Here is a 19,824-nt window from a genome sequence, read left to right on the forward strand (position 1 = left end):
GAACCAGAATGCCACTTGACCGAATGCCCTGGTCAATGTCGGCATACAACATTAAGTTCTTTGCTGTTGATAATGCCGAGCAGTGCAAGTGTCCAGAAATTTATCAACAATACATGGAGACAATGTATACTTATTTCGGCAACAAGTGGTTGTCTCTTCATTGTGGACCAATGTGGAATTATGCAGATTCCAGTGAAAATGCAAGCATCAGATACAACTGAAGTTAGTGAAACTCGTGACACTTCATTCAGTGGAAATGTGGAGGACATGGATACAGATATACTTGCTACTGCAATGAAATCATGCGATATTGAATGGCACAGTGAAAATGACATCAATCAGGAATGGGAAATAATGGAGCTTAATTTTAGTAACCAGAGAAACCTAGATATTTCAAATGGTAATGTAAAAGATTCTCAACTGGACAATAATGCAAATGAAGTTGAGCTGGATATTACTGAAAAAGAGGTAAATTGGTTACTGGACTTTATTTTATTTGTGTGGTTATTAAGTTGTCACTGGATGATACTGGCGAGTTACTCTGGATATTGTGCTATATTATTAAACATCAGTTGTTGTATCTCAATAAGGAAGTTCCATGTTTTTGGTATTGCATGGGGCATTTACATTCTACTGTATTGAATTATGGTATAATTACAAGATATTTCCAAGATGACTGGGCAACCTACACCAAAACATGTATAATAATAAGGTCATTGTGAAGATAAAGCAAATCATGTACTCTTACAGTACACTGTCACGTGGACCTTCACTGCATGCCGGATGATACTCCCACTGTACTTTTTTCATTCAATATGTTGCAATATCAATAACCTTGTATCATAACCGAACAATGTTCCACTTATTATTTAATAGGGTCATTCTTCAGTGAAAACTTTATTTGGAATATTAACTTCTGCTGAAGAGAAAGAGTTAGATGATGCTAATATTTGTGATATGTCAGGTGTGCATGGCATTTATCCTCAGACAAGAAGGTGTGGTAGGAAAGAAAGAGACCCATTGAAGGTATGTAAACTGTCTACTCAACAAATGCCTGATTTCAGGTTATGCTTTTTGAAAATAGCCTGGAAGCCTAAAATACCTTATGTCATGATAAACAAGGTATCTTTGCTAATAAAATTCCTTTTAAAAAGGGTATGAAGTAGGAACATACCAAGATAATTGGCGTTTTGGGGGGTTGATTTGGGCCAGTGAAGTGATCACTCTACTTTGAAATTGACATCTGCAATTTGAATGGAAACACAAAAATTGGTGAAGGTACACTGTTGTATTTTTAAAATGATTCGTTTATGATTAATTTAAACTCAATTTGCAAATTAAGCATGTTGTGTATCTAATCAAGTTTGTTTCCAATCTATAGGCTAAAGTAAATATAGCTGGCATATCTAAAAGTACTTTGACATGACGTATTGGTAAGAGTGGGTTCAGTAAAGATACAGCCATTCAGGTTTGTATAATGTACATGTATAAAACTACATTCAGAAGTTACATCTGGATTTGAATGATATTGAGTGCAATTGATTGTTCCAGACAAATTATATTTTTCTGGTTGAAAATTAGTATAATATAGATGTTTTGACACTGACTTATTTGTTTGTTATTATGTTAAAATGCCTTCCAATACAGTTTTTGTTGAACCCATTTTACTTGCAGATTGAGGTTTTGAGAAATGTTCAAAAGAAAATTAAAAATGGCAGATGGTGGATAAAAGCTGATGCTACTGATATGCGAGCTGGTTTAAGGGAATCTGTTAAAAGTGTATGGACAGGTGTGTTTGTGTTGCTTAAATTTCATGCACTATATTGCTCATAGGCACTGTATTTCCTTCATTATAATCACACCCTTACAAGTTACCTGCGATTCCATGGGTCATCATATAAAATCATATTAGACGTACCTAAGTAACCATTCCTTTTTACACCATTGTGGGGTTGTGAAATTATTTAGATTTGCATTCTTTCAGCTTTTAGATACAATGTAGTAATATATTCATATAAAGATGAAATATATTGAAGCTGCATGAATTTTTTTTATTGTCATTCATTGATTCCATTAAATGCATTTTTCAAGTAATATTTAAATGCGTCGTGTAGGTGATGTTGACACCGGCAATGGTGAGCTTGAAGCACTGAGGGCTGAGTATGATGGCAGGTTATTGTTCTGCAAAGGGATGGGAATTGGAATGAGAAAAGACAGTACTTTACAAGACTTGAATTGTCTAAACGCAAAGCTTGTTGAAGACTGCATATTTCTTCAGAAAGGATTATTATCATCAATAGCTATTTATGCCAAGAAGGAAAAACAAATGAATTCTTCTGAAGACAGTCTGTCTGCATTAGCATAGGATATTGAAGGTTATGAAAAGCTCATTGAGAATTGCAAAGAAATTAGCAATTCTGTAAATCAGGTTATTGGCATGTTTAATGGAACAGTACCCAGCTGTAACATACCCCATGCATTGAAGAAGATCAGAAATGGCATGAAAGAATATACAAAGGGTGTATTTCTGAAAAAGAAGGAGGCTGCCTCACATTTGTTGCTTTTTATGGTATCGGATGAAATGAGGAATACGAAACCATATACTGTGCCAGTCAGAGCGCTACCTATTCGAACTATAACTGACAACTACATGAGAGAACTGAAAGATGAACTGAAAAATGCTATGAAAGCATTAGGAATGGTGTTAGTAGGCAAGTTGTTCTATATCAATTAAATTGTTATAATAATTCTTCAATATGGAAATATAGCCAGGGATATTAATTATTAAGTAATTATTCACCTCTGTTATCATGGACAATGGAACACAATGTTAAAATTTTAATACATTGTTTGTATGATTTATTTGCAGGGTTTGTGACTGATGGTGAATTCAATTCCCTACGCACTAAAGGAAGTGTAAGGCCAGTTTATATCATCCAATTAAGTATGGAAGCCAAAATGGAGTCCAGATCAACACCAGTTACCACTATCATCAAATAGTTTACACTACAAACTGATGCTGGTAGGTGAATTACAATGTATTGTCCATCTAATCAAATCACCTTTGATTAAATGGGTGTGCATAAATTGTCATCTATGATTCAATTGTATAGATATCCCAAGACCAATCGTTCACCATCCAGCCGTACCCATTGAAGATGTAATTTGGGTTGTTGAATTTATGGCAAATAATAATAGCAGCTTTGATCAAACAATACATATATTGAAACGGAAATTATTTCCAGCTTCATATGATCCAAGACCTTCGGTTCCAGGTAGGCATATTCATTTAAAAACTGACTCAGCATTGTTTTATTTGTTTAACCCTTCGTCTCACAGAGTAGGCACTAATCAACATCCACATGTATGAAAATGAGCTTCACTTTTGTCCAAGTCAAGTGATGCTTTATGATATTACTGATTTTCCCATCTTTAATTTTTCACTTTGACATCTTTTTGGTATCTTTGGTGAGCTTCTAACAGATTGGTTTATTTTCTATTTTTTACTATGTACATTTCTTTGGGTTGATCACCATCAGATGAACTAGTATTCAATTTGTGACTGTATCTTCAATCTGCTTCTTAGTATGGTGCAGATTACTTGCAAAATATTTATAACATACTGTTTACAATGAAGCTATATTAGTCTGCATGCTGCTGGTATTACCACAATATATATATATATTTCGGTTGGAAGTAAGAGAGTGGGCACATCATGGTATTGACTTCATTCACCATCTGTATGTACCAGAATATGATGAAGATATCAATGAATATCACCAGGACCGTGAAGACCATGGACATTAGATGAAAAGAATAGGACAATGTACTCGTTCAGGATCAGTTCCTAATATCAACCTTGCACATTTTGTTAAGGCTTTAAACGGTCCTAGCACAGGTAAGAATTGTTGGTGGAATTCCTCGTGTGTACGAAATTGCAACCTTAGATACTGTTATGTAGATAGAATGTTGAAGTAATGCTGTGGAGGAAAATCAATGTTATCGACCTTAGTTTGATTTTGCACATCTATTTAAAGGTTTGACTTAATCTTACAGGCCTCACTTACACAGCATTGACTGGTAAACGCAAGCAAAGTGTTGTGGACGTTGAATAATTACTATCCCCTGCAGTAGCGAATTTTTTTGAGGAAGAAGGACACCATGCTGAGTGGTCTTATGTGCAAATTATTGCTAATTGGCATAAAGCAACAGATGGGCGTGGGTTAACTGAAGAGATGAGAGCTGCATATAATCATGATATGTTGAACTATATATTAGATGATTGGATGCCCTGGCATGTCTACATGAAAGATTATTCAACAATGGATCCCAACAGGTAAACACTCGTACATAACTATAGTCGTAACCCACGTGTCATAAAAATAATCTTTCAGTTGTTTTCTATCCTACTTAAACTTAAAAAAATAAAAGAAGGCTCTTGTTGGTTAACATCACGGTTTTGCAGTCTATCAAATTGTATTTAATGCAGGGTAATTAAAGGTATAAGATGAATGACGAGGGAAGTCATAGTTGGCGTTATTGCCAATATTGAAAGTGCAGAACGAAGACGATCAGAAGACAGGGTTCGTCAGTTACCTCCTGAACATCCAAGAGCTGGAACATCTAAGGATTTTTTTCCATAATGCACTCTTTATTAGTAAGGATTTTTGATCACAAAACGTTTAAAGATAATTACAGGTAAGATACAAACGCATTACAAATCAAAACAAACAAGCCAAGCATGGCACAGTCCCCGTTAGTTATCGAATTTAAGATATGTAGTTTTGTGTACAGCTGAAATATAACCAATGTCAGGAATATGATTATAATGATTGACATTTGTATCTGATTGTCAAACGAATACTTGTCCATATTGAGAGATATTGCTCTGGAACAGCATTAATTAAAACAGAATCAGCCATTTTGAATACATTGTATATATCTAACATGATGTATATGGAATATTACAAATTTGAACATAATCAGTCAAAGCAAGTCAGAGATATGGCTCGAGAAGCCCATTCATTAAAACAAAATGGCCGCCAGTCAGCCATTTTGAATCCGATCTGAAAAATAAAATGAGGTGCATCAGGGACCTGTAATGTCTAATGTATACCAAGTTTGAACGAAATCCACCCATAAATGCCAGAAATGCTTCTATTTGATGATTTGTTAGCACAAAATGACCATCATTCGGCCATTTTGAATAGGATTGTCAAACAAATATATCTGTATTTCTATGACAATAATGTATAATGAGTATTTAAAATTTGAAAACAATCAGTCAAAGCAAGTCAGATTATGGCACTAGAACCACATTCATTAAAACAAAATGACCACCAGTCGGTCATTTTGAATTATATCTGGAAAACAAAATAATTTGCATCAAGGTCCCATAATATCCAATGTATATACCAAGTGTGAACAAAATCCATCTGTAAACAGTCGAGAAATCCTTGATTTTGATGATTTTCAGTAAACAAATGGCCACCGTTCAGCCATCTTGAAACAAATTGATCTGCATATGTATAATATTATGTATGATGTACGTGTGAAGTTTGATTGTGATTGGTCCAGGCATTTCTAAGATACAGGTCTGGACGCATGCACACACAAGTCTCCGTTTTAGAACCGTGTCCAAACGCATGCACACACAAGTCTCCGTTTTAGAACCATGTCCGAACGGAGAATAAAAATAGACAAGGTTGGATGTGCCAAGGCCATTCAAACTAATTTTCTGTATGGGCCAAAATTAACAGCAGCAGAGCTGTCCCTCACACATTTTATTCTTGTGGCAACTTAAGGTAGAGATGCAGTTTACCTGACAGGTATTTTTAGTCCCTGTTCGGACGCAGTCCGAAAACGGGGACTTATGTTTTGACCTCCGTGCGTGCGTGCGTGCGTGCGTGCGTGCGTGCGTGCGTGCGTGCGTACGTGTGTGTGTGTGTGTGTGTGTGTGTGTGCGTGTGTGCGTGCGTGCGTCTGTGCGTGCGTCCGGACCTGTATCTTAGAAATGCCTGGACCAATCACAATCAAACTTCACACATACATCATACATGATATCATACATATGCACGTCAATTTGTTTCATGATCTGATTCAAGATGGCCGAATGGCGGCCATTTTTGTGCTAAAAATCATCAGAATCGAGCATTTCCCGGTTGTTTACAGATGAATTTTGTTCAAACCTTGTATATACGTTGGACATTATAGGACCTTGATGCACATGATTTTGTTTTACGATCTGATTCAAGATAGCCGAATGGCGGCCATTTTTGTGCTAACAAATCATAAAAAGCAACCATATGCATTTCTCGGCTGTTTATAGATGGATTTTGCTCAAACTTGGTATATACATTAGACCAGCAAATAATTGGAACCTTGATGCAAATAATTTTGTTTTTCAGATAACATTCAAAATGGCCGACTGGCGGCCATTTTGTATTAATCAATGTGGTCTCGTGCCATATCTCCAGTATTTTTTTTTATTGATTATGTTCAAATTTTAAATATTCATTATACATCATGTCATAGATATATTAGTTTGACGATCCTATTCAAAATGGCCGAATGGTTGTCATTTTTGTACTAAAAAATCATCAAATATCAAGCATATATGGATGGATTTCGTTCAAACTTGGTACATACATTGACATTACGGGTTCCTGTTGCACGTCATTTTATTTTTTCAGATCAGATTCAAAATGGCTGTCTGGCGGCCATTTTGTTTTAATGAATGGGTTTCCAGACCCATATGTCTGACTTGTTTTGTCTGATTATGTTAAAATTTTTAATATTCATTATACATCATGTCACAGATATACGGATATATTGGTTTGATGATCTTTTTCAAAGTGTGCTATTTTTGTGCTAAAAAAATCCTCGAATATCAAGCATTTCTTGCATTTATGGATGGATTTTGTTCAAACTTATAACACACGTTAGACATTACAGGTTCCTGATGCATGTCATTTTATTTTCAGATTGGATTCAAAATAGCTGACTGTCGGCCATTTTGTTTTAATGATTGGGCTTCTAGAGCCATTATATCTAAAAAATACTTTGACTGATTATATTCAAATTGTATATATTCGTTATACATCATGTTTTATATATATATTCAAAATGACTGATTTTGAATGCTGTTCCAGAGCATTATCTCTCAATATGGACAAGTACTTGTTTGAGGATCAGATACAAATGTCAATCATTTTAATGTTAAAAAAATCATATTCCTGACATGGTTATATTCCAGCTATATTACTATAAACATAACTATATATCTCAAATTTGATAACTAACGGGGACTGTGCCATGCATGGCTTGTAATTAGTTAATTAGGCAACCAAGATTTCTCCCTTGTCCACAAAACTATATATTTTTGGAAAGCTTATTGTATTAATTTTGTATTTTTTTATGGACACTAGTTTGAAATATGCACAAAAATGTTTTCATTGGTCTAAAAAAAATTAACTTCTAAACCATGCTTCTGTTTCCTGTCAAAATTGGTTTACGGATACATCCGTTTACTATGAAGAAAGTGTCGTCTTGAAAACTGTCTACCAGTTGTCAATTTTGCTGTGCGCCAGCTCAAGTTTATGCACAAATTAACACCCAGGCTAGTTGCCTGTTCATCCAAAAACAATGCTCCGACAGAGTTTTGAAGATGCACGTTGTCAATCATTTGTGAAAATTTTAAAAGAAAAGGTCAAAGCGTCTAGGAGCTATTTTTTTCTGGGATGTGCACTAAAAAAAAACTAAAGCTAATTTGCATATTTTATAGTCAAGTAAAAATATATGCTGATTTACATTGCCATTGGATTTAACAGAGTTCTACTAATGATTTTTATTTCAAATTTTCACAGAATACAGATGTTCAAGCAATGCCGTGAAATTTGCAAAATAAACTGCATCTCTACCTTAATGATTATTTTTATTAATTTCATCCTGCTTTTTTTTACAGAAAAATAAGCAACGAATTTTCAAAAAGAGTTGATCCTGATCTGCCGTTTTATTATTGGACTGGTTCAAATGAGCTTTTCACAATTGGTCCTCTTTCAAGTTTTAACCAGCCATCTAAACATGGCGGAGAGCGGTGAGATAAAGTAAACCTAAACAGAAGATCAGATCCTGGAGTGTTTCAAGCCAATAGGGCATCTGTACCTCAGCGTGGTTCATTAAAAGTGGGAGCGCAATTTCATAATTTGCCAGAAGCGCTACCACCACCAAGATTGAATTGAGACTACTCTCACCACATACAGTTATATAAATTGTTAAGTCTATTTATGTATAAAGGAGACATTAAACATAATGTATTTTTTATTGAAAAAAAAATTGCATGAGTGATATTTTAAACATTTCACCACCACTCAAAGAGTAGTGTAAAAGGTGTAACCCCTCAACATACTGTAAAAGGATTAATTATTCACTGGGTAATATGTAACATTTAGCATAGAACACATGTTAATGATAAAACCCACTGAATATGCCTGAAATAGTAAATCAGCGAAATTTAAACCCAGTGAAAATTAGTCATTTTGCAGTAAAGCATACCTGTTTGTAGAGGGGGGGTTAATTTTGTCAACAGGACACTACTGAAGCATTAACAGAAGATTAATACAAGCAAACAAACTAATAATAGAAAAAGGAGTTTAATAAAAAATCTAAAAGCAAATTATTGCAAAAATAAAAATTTATGTATACAATATACCGGTATAGCCTATCTAACTGTCAGACTTTCCCGAAGTACTTCTGCCTCCCACTGACTGCCAGTACGTGTAATACTTATTTTGGCATAAAACCAATAATTAGCCAGGTAGTTCGAAATTTAATACTATCTACAACAACATCAGTTATATTATTGGCTTGTAAAAGAGGGTGTACATACTTTGTCAATTCTCGTTGTAAATAACCCACCTCTGCAAAACCAAACCCAACATCAAAATCTACAGCAATGGCTTGAAAACCAAATGAATTGTCTGGGTCTGGTCTTAAACGTACTGGTATTGAGTCACCAGTATCAATCTTTCTAAAACCCTCTTCGAGTATGGCTTGTTTCGTCAAGAAATACCCAGAACCCATGACTTTAAAAGGAAGCGTGTGTATTGTTGGACTCTGGGCATCATCTGATAATGCCAAATCAGAAAAGTCACTAAATACAGATTCGGAGGGATTGTAATCTGAAGATAAATTAGAGAACGACTCTAAGTCAGACACTTCACCCGTGAAGTTCCACTTCCAATAAAGTACATACTCCTTATTGTCAATAAGAACAAGACAATATTCAAGGCAGGTAATCTTCATGTCATTTGACAATAATAATCTGTGGTCCGCTGTTTGAATCAATCCATCTTCATGGTTTGTATAATTATTATTTGTTTTAAATTTTATTTTTGTCAGGTTCAATTTTATGACTTTGCAACATGGGATTGTCCATGTTATACTGTCATTGACCTCCAGAACTGTTGCAGCAAATTCCGTAAATTCCTATAATAAAAAAAATCACTCAATGTTTTGCAGAGATAGGGTGTTTATTGCAGAGTTGGGAGGGCATCCATTTTATAGGCCAAAATTGATTTGACCTTAGCTTATTTTGGGAGTGATTAACTCTCGTTTTTGGGCGCTATGATAAAGTAGGTCAATACCCCCTAATCATAAATCTTGTTGAGGTCTGAACGATTCATACAATGCCAATTACTGACAAAAATATGCATTTACAATTCCTTGTTGTACATAGCAGGTGGTGTATATTTATTGTCAATAAAGTTTTTGTTGATAAGTTGCCAACAGCCAAATTAAATGCTACACTTTGAGGTAACACTCTACGTGTCAAGTTAAGGAATCAATACAAACTATTTTGTACTTCAACAACAATGAAGAACACCAGTTCTATCGAATACTTTGACAAAAATTCTCATTTGGATTTCACTTCAAAATGTACCCAAAATTGGGAGTATGACAAAGGTTTTAGTGACAGTGCCTTCTAGATGACACCCTTTCAAGTATGCACACAATAAACTTATAATACATCATCCAGACCTAATCACGTTGTCTGAGATGCTTAGAAACAAGTAAAATAGCAATATTTATTGTAGTTTTCACGCTACAACCTTTATTTTTTTATTTCCATAGTAGGCTATAGTTTACCTGTGCAACACTGCAAAACAGTTACTTATGCGATACAATGACAGATTTATAATAATATAATGAAATCTTATTGTTATTTTATATCATGTTGACATGAAACTGAAAGGATACTCTCCAGCATACGGCATGTCATGATAAGAGGAAGAATTATGTGGATTTAATGGAACCATGGTCCTGGTCTTTACATCAAAAACTAAATGCAACTTGAAAGTGTTCACAGTTTTTGTAAAATCAGCTATGTAACTGTCAGGAATAGATTCATTTCTATTGAGATAGATCCCTATCCTTGCAATGGCCTAGAAAATAAATAGAAAATGTTAAATTAAAACACGACACAATTTTCAACTGCCTCGTTAAAAACTGCTACAAGACATCTACAATTTTACCGACTGATTATAGACCTACTATTATACAGCTTTCAGTTATAGTTCTCGTTTAATTTTTTGCCACAACACATGCATGAGCCTTATGATTTCTGTAGTTGGACTATGCCAAAATGTATTCCATTTCACTCGGCTGAAAAATTAAATACACTGCACACCTAAAACCATGAAGCTTAAATGTCCTCATCTTTGATGGTAAATAGTCACAGCCTGATAATATACAGATGTATACAAACTTTGTAATTGACCAATTCTCAAGATTGACACATTTATGTAAATTTTCAGATTCCACTAAACGTGCTGTTCCAAAATCAAAGTCAGTCTTTGTAAAAACCTATAAAAAATCACAGTACGATTAGTAACTGATTCTTCAAACACTATGGTATGAATTTCAGGAATATAGTCATATTTTGTAAAGATAACTTACCTTTGAAACACCATACACAATTGCATCTGAATCTTCAGTTATTATGCCTTCCACCACACCAGTTTTACACAAATAAACCATCTGTGTATCTGCTTCATATGGAGCTACTATGTAATCAACATTGTGCTCACGTAGTGACTGTAATAAATCATAATAAAATAAATCAGATTGAGGCACATCAGCTGTCATAATGCCATTGACATTAAATTATATTTTTTCTATTGAAACAATATGATAGAAATAATTTACATTTACCTTAATTGCTGCTTGCACCATTTGTTGAGCATCACTGTAATTTTTTGCTCCCAAAATGCAACCCCTTTTCTTACTGAGATTGCACGGCATCTAAAAAAAAAACAAAAGAAAACAATTTTAGAGTGGATGAATCATAACTGTCTGAATAAATGCATAAAATCACAACACAAATCTGCTGCTACTCACTTTCTACGTTTCTCATTTTCGGCTAGTTTGGCTGGAAATGATTGACCATCAAAGACAACCAGATGGATGACTCCAAATGTCTTTAAATTCATCACAACTTTCATAAAGTACTTCAAATATCTATAATGAAACCAAAATGAGATGCACATTAGCAAAATTAAATCAAAATAGCTTCCTAAATTTCTTATTTTGTGATCTACATCCACAATTTATCATATAGATATGCATAATATCACCTATCAGTTGGTATGACCATCACAGGCTCTCTGGCACAAATCACAACATCCTTTGTGTAGAATCACGGATGCATCTAGTGCAAGCGTTTTCCCTTTAAACTCTTGCAGTCTAACTGGCCTAGTAGCGCTATGTAGTTCACCAAATAAATTTTTAATTCCCATACCTGATCTGAAAGCAATAAATTTGATATCAATATTCAAAGTAGACAATTATCGATAACTTTCTAAATCAGCAAGGAAATTAGCATATTTGCAAGCCAGGGAAAATCATTCGTACAATAAACTCCAAAATCTATCAACAATTCACAACACACATAATTTACAATTCTGTTCACGTATTTCAATGCAAAATGTGTTGGTGTATAGTATTTGTATTTGAAGGCTGAACTTTAGTCTCCTGTCACTAGCGATTGTTTACTATACATTGAACTATACTAATCACCCAGTTCCCTACAAGCTAGCTGCCAGAAAACAACCAATGAAATGTCTTGCTTGTAAATCTACGCTCACATCAATATCTGTAATATGTGGGGATTATCTTTATGAGTGCCCAGTTGTAAAACAAAATACATAAGTGATTGGTTCACTACAAAAACCAATAAAATGTATATCCTGCAAGACGTGTTAGAAAATGCTATACCTAGTCCAAATGAAGTCATTGTTTAGACACCCTGCAGCTTGAAATGGTATGGCCAAATCCAAATTCGATATGGTGGCGTTGAATATCTGTGCGATATGGCAGTGTCGTCTAAAAACCACGCATCAAAATGATTTCTGTTTATTTATTTACTGTTGTAGATCCTAAGAACTAGCCATTGAATATGATGTCGGGAATAAATGGTTTTCTGAACAAGCTTTATTAATTATTGCTGGCAATATTCCAGTATGAATTGGGAGCAAACTGTGACACCAAATCTAGTCGTTGTATTGTTATGCCTCTAAAATATTTTTTTTTTAAATAAAATAAATTAAATAGAAATATATTATGTGTATTTTTGTATGTGGAAACATGGCTTGCCCACTAATAAATATAAAGAAGTGTGGTCTGCAGTTCTTTTTTTTTTAATTTTTTTATTTGTGAAAAAAACTTTAGTGTAAACAATAAAACACTCACAATGCAAGGCTAGTTCACCAACATGTCTATTCTCTTGCTTGAGTGTGAAAGTACATGGTTTAGTGACTACCTCTCATATTTTTAAATTTTAGAATTTTTTTTTATTTGGGAAGGTTCTTCTATAAAAATAGAACAGATGTAATGAATTAATTTTAATATTTTATTTTAATTTCAGAAGTAAAGCAAATTCAATATCTGAGACGTATATCGTACACGTATTCACTACGCCTAGGCTATCAAATCTATAGGAACAAGTTATAAGTCATGCCACAGTATGTTTACAGGTGAGTGAATTGTATACCGTCTCTAATTATAGCATAACTAGATACTCACTGTTTGTAATTGTAATGAATTAATTTTAATATTTTATTTTAATTTCAGAAGTAAAGCAAATTCAATATCTGAGACGTATATCGTACACGTATTCACTACGCCTAGGCTATCAAATCTATAGGAACAAGTTATAAGTCATGCCACAGTATGTTTACAGGTGAGTGAATTGTATGCCGTCTCTAATTATAGCATAACTAGATACTCACTGCTGGTAATATTAATGAATTAATTTTAATAATTTAATTTAATTTCAGAACTAAAGCTGAATCACTATCTGTGAAATCAAATTTTAAAAGATTTCAACGATGGCTAGTCTGACCCCCCCTAGGGCTAAAAGTTATATGTCATGCCATAGTATGTTTACAGGTGAGTGAATTGTATACCTTCTCTAATTAAAGCATAACTAGATACTCACTGCTTGTAATTGTAATGAATTAATTTTAATATTTTATTTTAATTTCAGAAGTAAAGCAAATTCAATATCTGAGACGTATATCATACACGTATTCACTACGCCTAGGCTATCAAATCTATAGGAACAAGTTATAAGTCATGCCACAGTATGTTTACAGGTGAGTGAATTGTATACCGTCTGTAATTATAGCATAACTAGATACTCACTGCTTGTAATATTAGATCTGTTTAATTCGTTTAAAAGATTCCTCTCCTTAGTAAATAGCGCCCTCACTCCACATTATTTAGAATGAGTGGTTGGTCAAAAGTTTGATGAGTCAAGTGCATCTATTGGCTAAGCTTGTTGTACATAGATGCAAATGAGTATAGGAACCATTAATGCTGTAGGGTGTACTGGGAGGGGTGGAGGATTTCATGTTTGTAATGACTGGTTGTAATGTGGTATCTCGTTGTTTTCAAGATGCAGCATGATATTTGTTGCTTTCTTGGTTGTTCAATTGTGGCTAAAATTTGTGTTGTGGGTGGGAGATGTGTTTATTGTTTGTTGAGTCATTGTTTAGACACCCTGCAGCTTGAAATGGTATGGCCAAATCCAAATTCGATATGGTGGTGTTGAATATCTGTGCGATATGGCAGTGTCGTCTAAAAACCACGCATCAAAATGATTTCTGTTTATTTATTTACTGTTGTAGATCCTGAGAACTAGCCATTGAATATGATGTCGGGAATAAATGGTTTTCTGAACAAGGTTTATTAATTATTGCTGGCAATATTCCAGTATGAATTGGGAGCAAACTGTGACACCAAATCTAGTCGTTGTATTGCCTCTAAAATATTTTTTTTTAAATAAAATAAATTAAATAGAAATATATAATGGGTATTTTTGTATGTGGAAACATGGCTTGCCCACTAATAAATATAAAGAAGTGTGGTCTGCAATTCTTTGTTTTTAATTTTTTTATTTGTGAAAAAAACTTTAGTGTAAACAATAAAACACTCACAGTGCAAGGCTAGTTCACCAACATGTCTATTCTCTTGCTTGAGTGTGAAAGTACATGGTTTAGTGACTACCTCTCATATTTTTAAATTTTAGAATTTGTTTTTTATTTGGGAAGGTTCTTCTATAAAAATAGAACAGATATATATGAAGTACAATACCATTCTGTTAATTTATTACTATGATATTTATAGTTTTGCTTTTGAGATGTGTTTGTATCTGAATGTTTCACTATTTGTTCATTCAACCTGGGTTGTTTACGTTTGAAGAATCTAAGATGACAATCAGTAGATAGTCAGCCAAATCTTCCATTTACTAATCACATTTTAGATTACCAGTAAAAAGTATTGAAATGTGATAATACAGAGTAATTTGCAGCTAGTGTATATTGAATAAAAAGGGGGAAAAAATCAAAATTCTGTTTTGGGTGGACAGGACATGCGTTTTGGTTTGTTTATGTTTGGTCTTAATGTAGCTTGTAATCAAACAAACCAGGACATACACTTTTTGTCTTGCAATTCAGAGTAAACAATCAAATTTGCCTAAACTTTCCCTTTTAAATATCTATGAATATATCCTTTTGCTTATATAGAAATGCTAATTTTGGAGTTGGTTCAAAACGATAGATGTTATAAGGGTTAAAGTGGCTGGTACAGCACCAGTGCAGCAAACGACAATTTCTTATGCGCAGTATCGTTGCGCAGTAGTTTTAGTGACGTCATCATGATAACAAATCACCAACGTAATATTATGTGCCTAAACAAACTGATGTGATTTTCAACAGAAATTGTGTGGCACCTCATCTGGTTATTTTGTTGGGGGGTGATCTTTCTAAGGCTGATTTGGCTGTTCCGGAATCTTTGCTTCATTGCAATGAATATTTCCCTGCCGTTCTTGAAGATTATCCAAAACTGAGGGTGTTAAAGATAAATTGTTTGTAGTGTCATATAGAACATAGCGATGCCATGCACCAAGCTACCATATTCTTCATCTTTTCCGGAGAGAGAAAGTTAATGTGCTCATAGAAGAATAGCTATTACCATATGCAAGGCCAATATTTTCGACAGTGTGTGCGTGTGTGCGTGTGTGAACTACCCCGTTCCATGCTGATTAGCGCCCACTCACAACTATAACGCTGTACTCTCCCTTATCGTTATATAAAAGTCACGATAACGCATACACGAATGTTCTGGTCTCCAACGTCCAATAAATTGTTATTATTTCTGAGCGTTAACGATCTGCCTTGTTCCAAATCACCGATCCAATCATGACAACTGACACAAAAAAGGCACACCTCACGTATTTTAATGGACGTGGATTGGGGAATCTATTCGAATAATCATGACTGCCACGGGAATGGAGGCATGTACAATATTTGATTTATCGCCCACACTAGTTTGTAATTTCCCACGCTATCGTGAAGTATGTTTGCATTTTCCTATGATGGAAGTTACAATCTTCCCACGCCAGTACGCAATGTGTAGCATGATACTACCCATTTTGAATATAGTCTAGACAAACGGTATAAAAATGACCTTTGTACGTTGACCTCATTCATTTATCCTCAAAAGGACATATGTGACATACATGACCGTAAATAAACAAACGAACACATATGTGTGACCCATTGAATATTTCATAGTACAATTATTTTCTCACACACGACATATAGCCCAGGATAATTTTGCACAATAAGGCATTACATCGATTACAAGTTTCACCTCATTTGTACAAACAGTAGTGCAGAAAATCTAAATGTGTTTGTACTTTTCAAAACAAGAATTTCAACAGTCCACTTCTAAATTCATGGTTTGGTTAAACTGGTTCATTTTTTTATTTGTTTTCCAAAAGTGTAGGGAATGACTCACGCCTACATTTTAATTATAATTAACAAGTCATTGTCAATGACTCCGTCATGTTCCAGTGTCTTTGTCAAACACTTAAAAGCATAGTCAGATTATCTTTGAATATTGGGATAGTATTTAGCATATTAACTGCAGATGTGCATGAAGGTATAAAGACTAAATTTTGAATTAAATTGGTTAAGGTATGCCCCAGTAAGTGCTAATAACATGTCCAAATGTTGTTTCGTTGTTTGGAAGACAAAATTGGTTAAAATTTGACCAAAGGCTGTTGAAAACAAATGGATGTGAATATGCACAACAGTTTAATGAATCATTTTAGTACAAGGCCTGACACTAGGTCTTGGCATATCAAAGAACCGATATTGACAGACAAGACCCTGAACACAAGTTCTCATTCAATTGTTCAATTCAATGGTTATAGCTTCATTCATGTACTTACATTCACAATGCATTGCATCTACCGAGTTTATTTTACTCAAAACCTAATACGTCTAAATTTGTTTTATTCATAATAGATTTGACTGGTTTACTTGACAAGTATGACATTGCATCATCAAAACTCTTATTTGATTTACGGTAATACTAATTCTTTAGTAATTATGATAGTAATGATGTTTATTCTGTTATTGTATTTCATGATGTTTTCAACCCTATGTCCAAAAAACGTTTGATGACATGGATTGAACTGTGATTTATTCGGTTTTGACGGAAATAGCCGCCATTTGGCTACATTTTGATGAAAACTAATTGAAAACAACATTTAAGGGGGGAGGGGTACATATCACAGTTCACAGACATTAAAATTGGTAAATCACAATTCGCAGGAAATTTGTCAATTCACAGATCACGAACAAAATGTATCTGAATTGTAGCTTATAATGATTAACGGTACAATTGTCACGATGAGGGCACTAAATAACAATATTGACATCAACATATTTATTCATACCTTGTCCGTAATTGACAATCTGGGCAATTAACCAGTCTACCGAACTTCTATCATACGTCCACTTCGTGTGGTTACTGCTCTCATAAATGTAAGTGCATCAACTTCATTATGCTTGAAACTTTTTGACCAGTTAATAACACCAATCATAATGTATGGTGCTGAAATTTGGGCTGACAAGATATCTAATGACAACAATATGTTAGAGCAAGTGGGTAGTCAGTTTTACCGCCTAATACTACACCAACTGTTGGTGTAAGAGCAGAAATGGGAAGATTTTCAATTAGAATAACAATAACAATAATAACAATAAATTAAATATTGGTATAGACTTAGCATGTTTGCTGACAATTATATTCTAAAATGTGCATTGAATGAAAACAAAGCAATTACATAAAAGTGGATAAAACATATTGAAAATATAATGGTCACGAGAAACTGGAGGAAGCAAAAGAACAGCACAATGTAGATAATATTAGCCAGTTATCAAACATCATGAAAGTGAATTTATAAGACCAATACAAACAGTCTTGGAAGGAGCAGCTAAACCCGTCCACTAGTAGTAGAGGAAAAAAATGAAGGCAATAAACTTAGGACATATAAACAATTTAAAATAAACAATGAACTTGAAAATTATCTAAATGTAATAAATAACTTTAGCTTATGTAGAATGTTATCAAAATTCAGGCTTAGTGATCACATTTTGGAAATTGAACTGGGGAGAAGGAGAAAACCAAAACTACAAGCAGCAGAAAGAATCTGTAAAATGTGATCAAAGCGATATTGAAGATGAAAAACATTTTCTTGTGAGCTGATCACATTTTGAAAATAAAAGAAAAAATCGTCCTGAAAAACTGCAAAATTACCTGAAAATAACAAAGACGTAATGTTCTTAGAAATAATGGAAAATAACATTTCTCTGTCTCTATATCTTAAAAAAATACCATATATAAAACACCGTCTGTGTAAACCCCTGGGTAGGGAGAAAATTTACTTTGATTTACTTACTGTATTTTTATTACTTTCTGATTTTTTGTAGTTGTTAGAACTTTTAAATTTGTAGTTATTTTTAGTTGCCTTATTTTACACTATTTTTATTTTACTGTGTCCACAACAAATTACAGTTGTGTAATGAACTATTATTATTATTATTATTATTATCGTTCTTGTATGAGACTCGGAGTCTGTGTCCGTGTCATATTCTGATTATTGTTCAGAATCCCTTCCCATCGGAATCTTCTTTCCCCATACCAGTCGGCATTTTCTTCTCAGAATGGATATTCCCATCATGTATATTAGGCTCAACATGTGGTTGTTCAGTGACATCTGTAAATACTACTTGCTCTTTTGGAATTGTTGATACTCTATTCATGTTCAGTGGTAATATAGCAGCTTTGAATGTTGTAGTTTCCTGCCTCATTGTTTTCTGATTCACACATTTTCCATATTCTATAGCCCATTCTTACATCTATACCTGTAGCTCGTTTCATTGATTTTGATTGATGTAATTTTGGGAAATTATACAAAGGTATAACTTTAGTACTGGTTGGGTAATATGAGGTTTCTTTTATGAAATAGTCTTCTGCCCATGGAACAACTCTCTTTAAACTTTCATAAACTGTATTGGGCAGATTTCTGGCATAATGTAAAGCTGTTGGAAACTGCTCTTTGAAGTGGCCAACAGCATGAAATTTCTCAGCCTGTACAGTCAAACAGATCTATTCTGTATTCCACATTAGTTTTTTTTTTTTTATAAAATCCTGTAACTCTCTCAACTGCTAAATTATCATTGAGAAAGATAACCTAGTTTGTGAGAAACAGTTCCTTCTGGCCCATTTGTATTTCCCCGGAACCCTGTTGATTGCCTGACTGCATCTTCTGGCCTCAATAGATAGTCATTAAGAGTGGATACATTGTTGTATAGACAATTTGGGGACAGGCTGATTGGTCAAGTGAACAGAAAATGCCTTGGAAAACAGACCAAGATTCTTAAGAAATTTAACCATTCGTTTTACTGGCGTAATTAGTTGTATGGTACCAGCTTGAGCATCAGTAACATATATACAACCAAACTCAACACATATACCCTTTAGCTGCCCAAATTAGAAACATCCAATTCACTACGTCCGACGGGGACTAAAAAGTCAAAAGTTAATTAAAAAACCATAAAGTGCGTAACTTAAGGTAGCAGAATAGTTTTTTGGGCACTTTTCTCATTTTTTTGTGAAAATCACAAGCATAGCTCCATAAGGCATGCCACATACATTAGTGTATTTACTTTATTGAAAAAATAATATCTTGTACATATCTTGGTTTTTTTCTTGTGTGCAAACAAATACCCAAGTTTTTGTTTATCCAGTGTACACCCCACCAGTACTTCTCATTAATATTCATGCCTAACAAACATAACTGAACTGAGGCTAAGCTATTTACAAACAACTGATAAGATATCTGTTTGTAGTTTACACACAGCTGATAAGATATGTGCACTGCTTCGTTTCGAGAGGAGGAAGCTGTACAGC

General features: G+C 34.1%; 2 pseudogenes across 1 annotated transcript; one reads left to right on the plus strand and one right to left on the minus strand.

Annotated features, from left to right (window-relative positions):
- The first annotated feature begins 177 nt into the window (after positions 1-177).
- On the plus strand, positions 178-8,334 carry LOC144347577 (uncharacterized; annotated as a pseudogene). The gene is made up of 11 exons (XR_014930546.1): positions 178-468; positions 877-1,026; positions 1,382-1,468; positions 1,675-1,789; positions 2,115-2,711; positions 2,870-3,022; positions 3,114-3,314; positions 3,668-3,898; positions 4,057-4,336; positions 4,490-4,698; positions 7,964-8,334. The product of XR_014930546.1 is annotated as an uncharacterized LOC144347577 (transcript).
- Positions 8,335-8,719: 385 nt separating this feature from the next.
- On the minus strand, positions 8,720-11,232 carry LOC144347578 (uncharacterized; annotated as a pseudogene).
- Positions 11,233-19,824: the final 8,592 nt, after the last annotated feature.

The sequence above is a fragment of the Saccoglossus kowalevskii genome, chromosome 9 (genome assembly GCF_978046115.1).
Source record: "Saccoglossus kowalevskii chromosome 9, keSacKowa6.1, whole genome shotgun sequence".
Lineage (NCBI taxonomy): Eukaryota > Metazoa > Hemichordata > Enteropneusta > Harrimaniidae > Saccoglossus > Saccoglossus kowalevskii.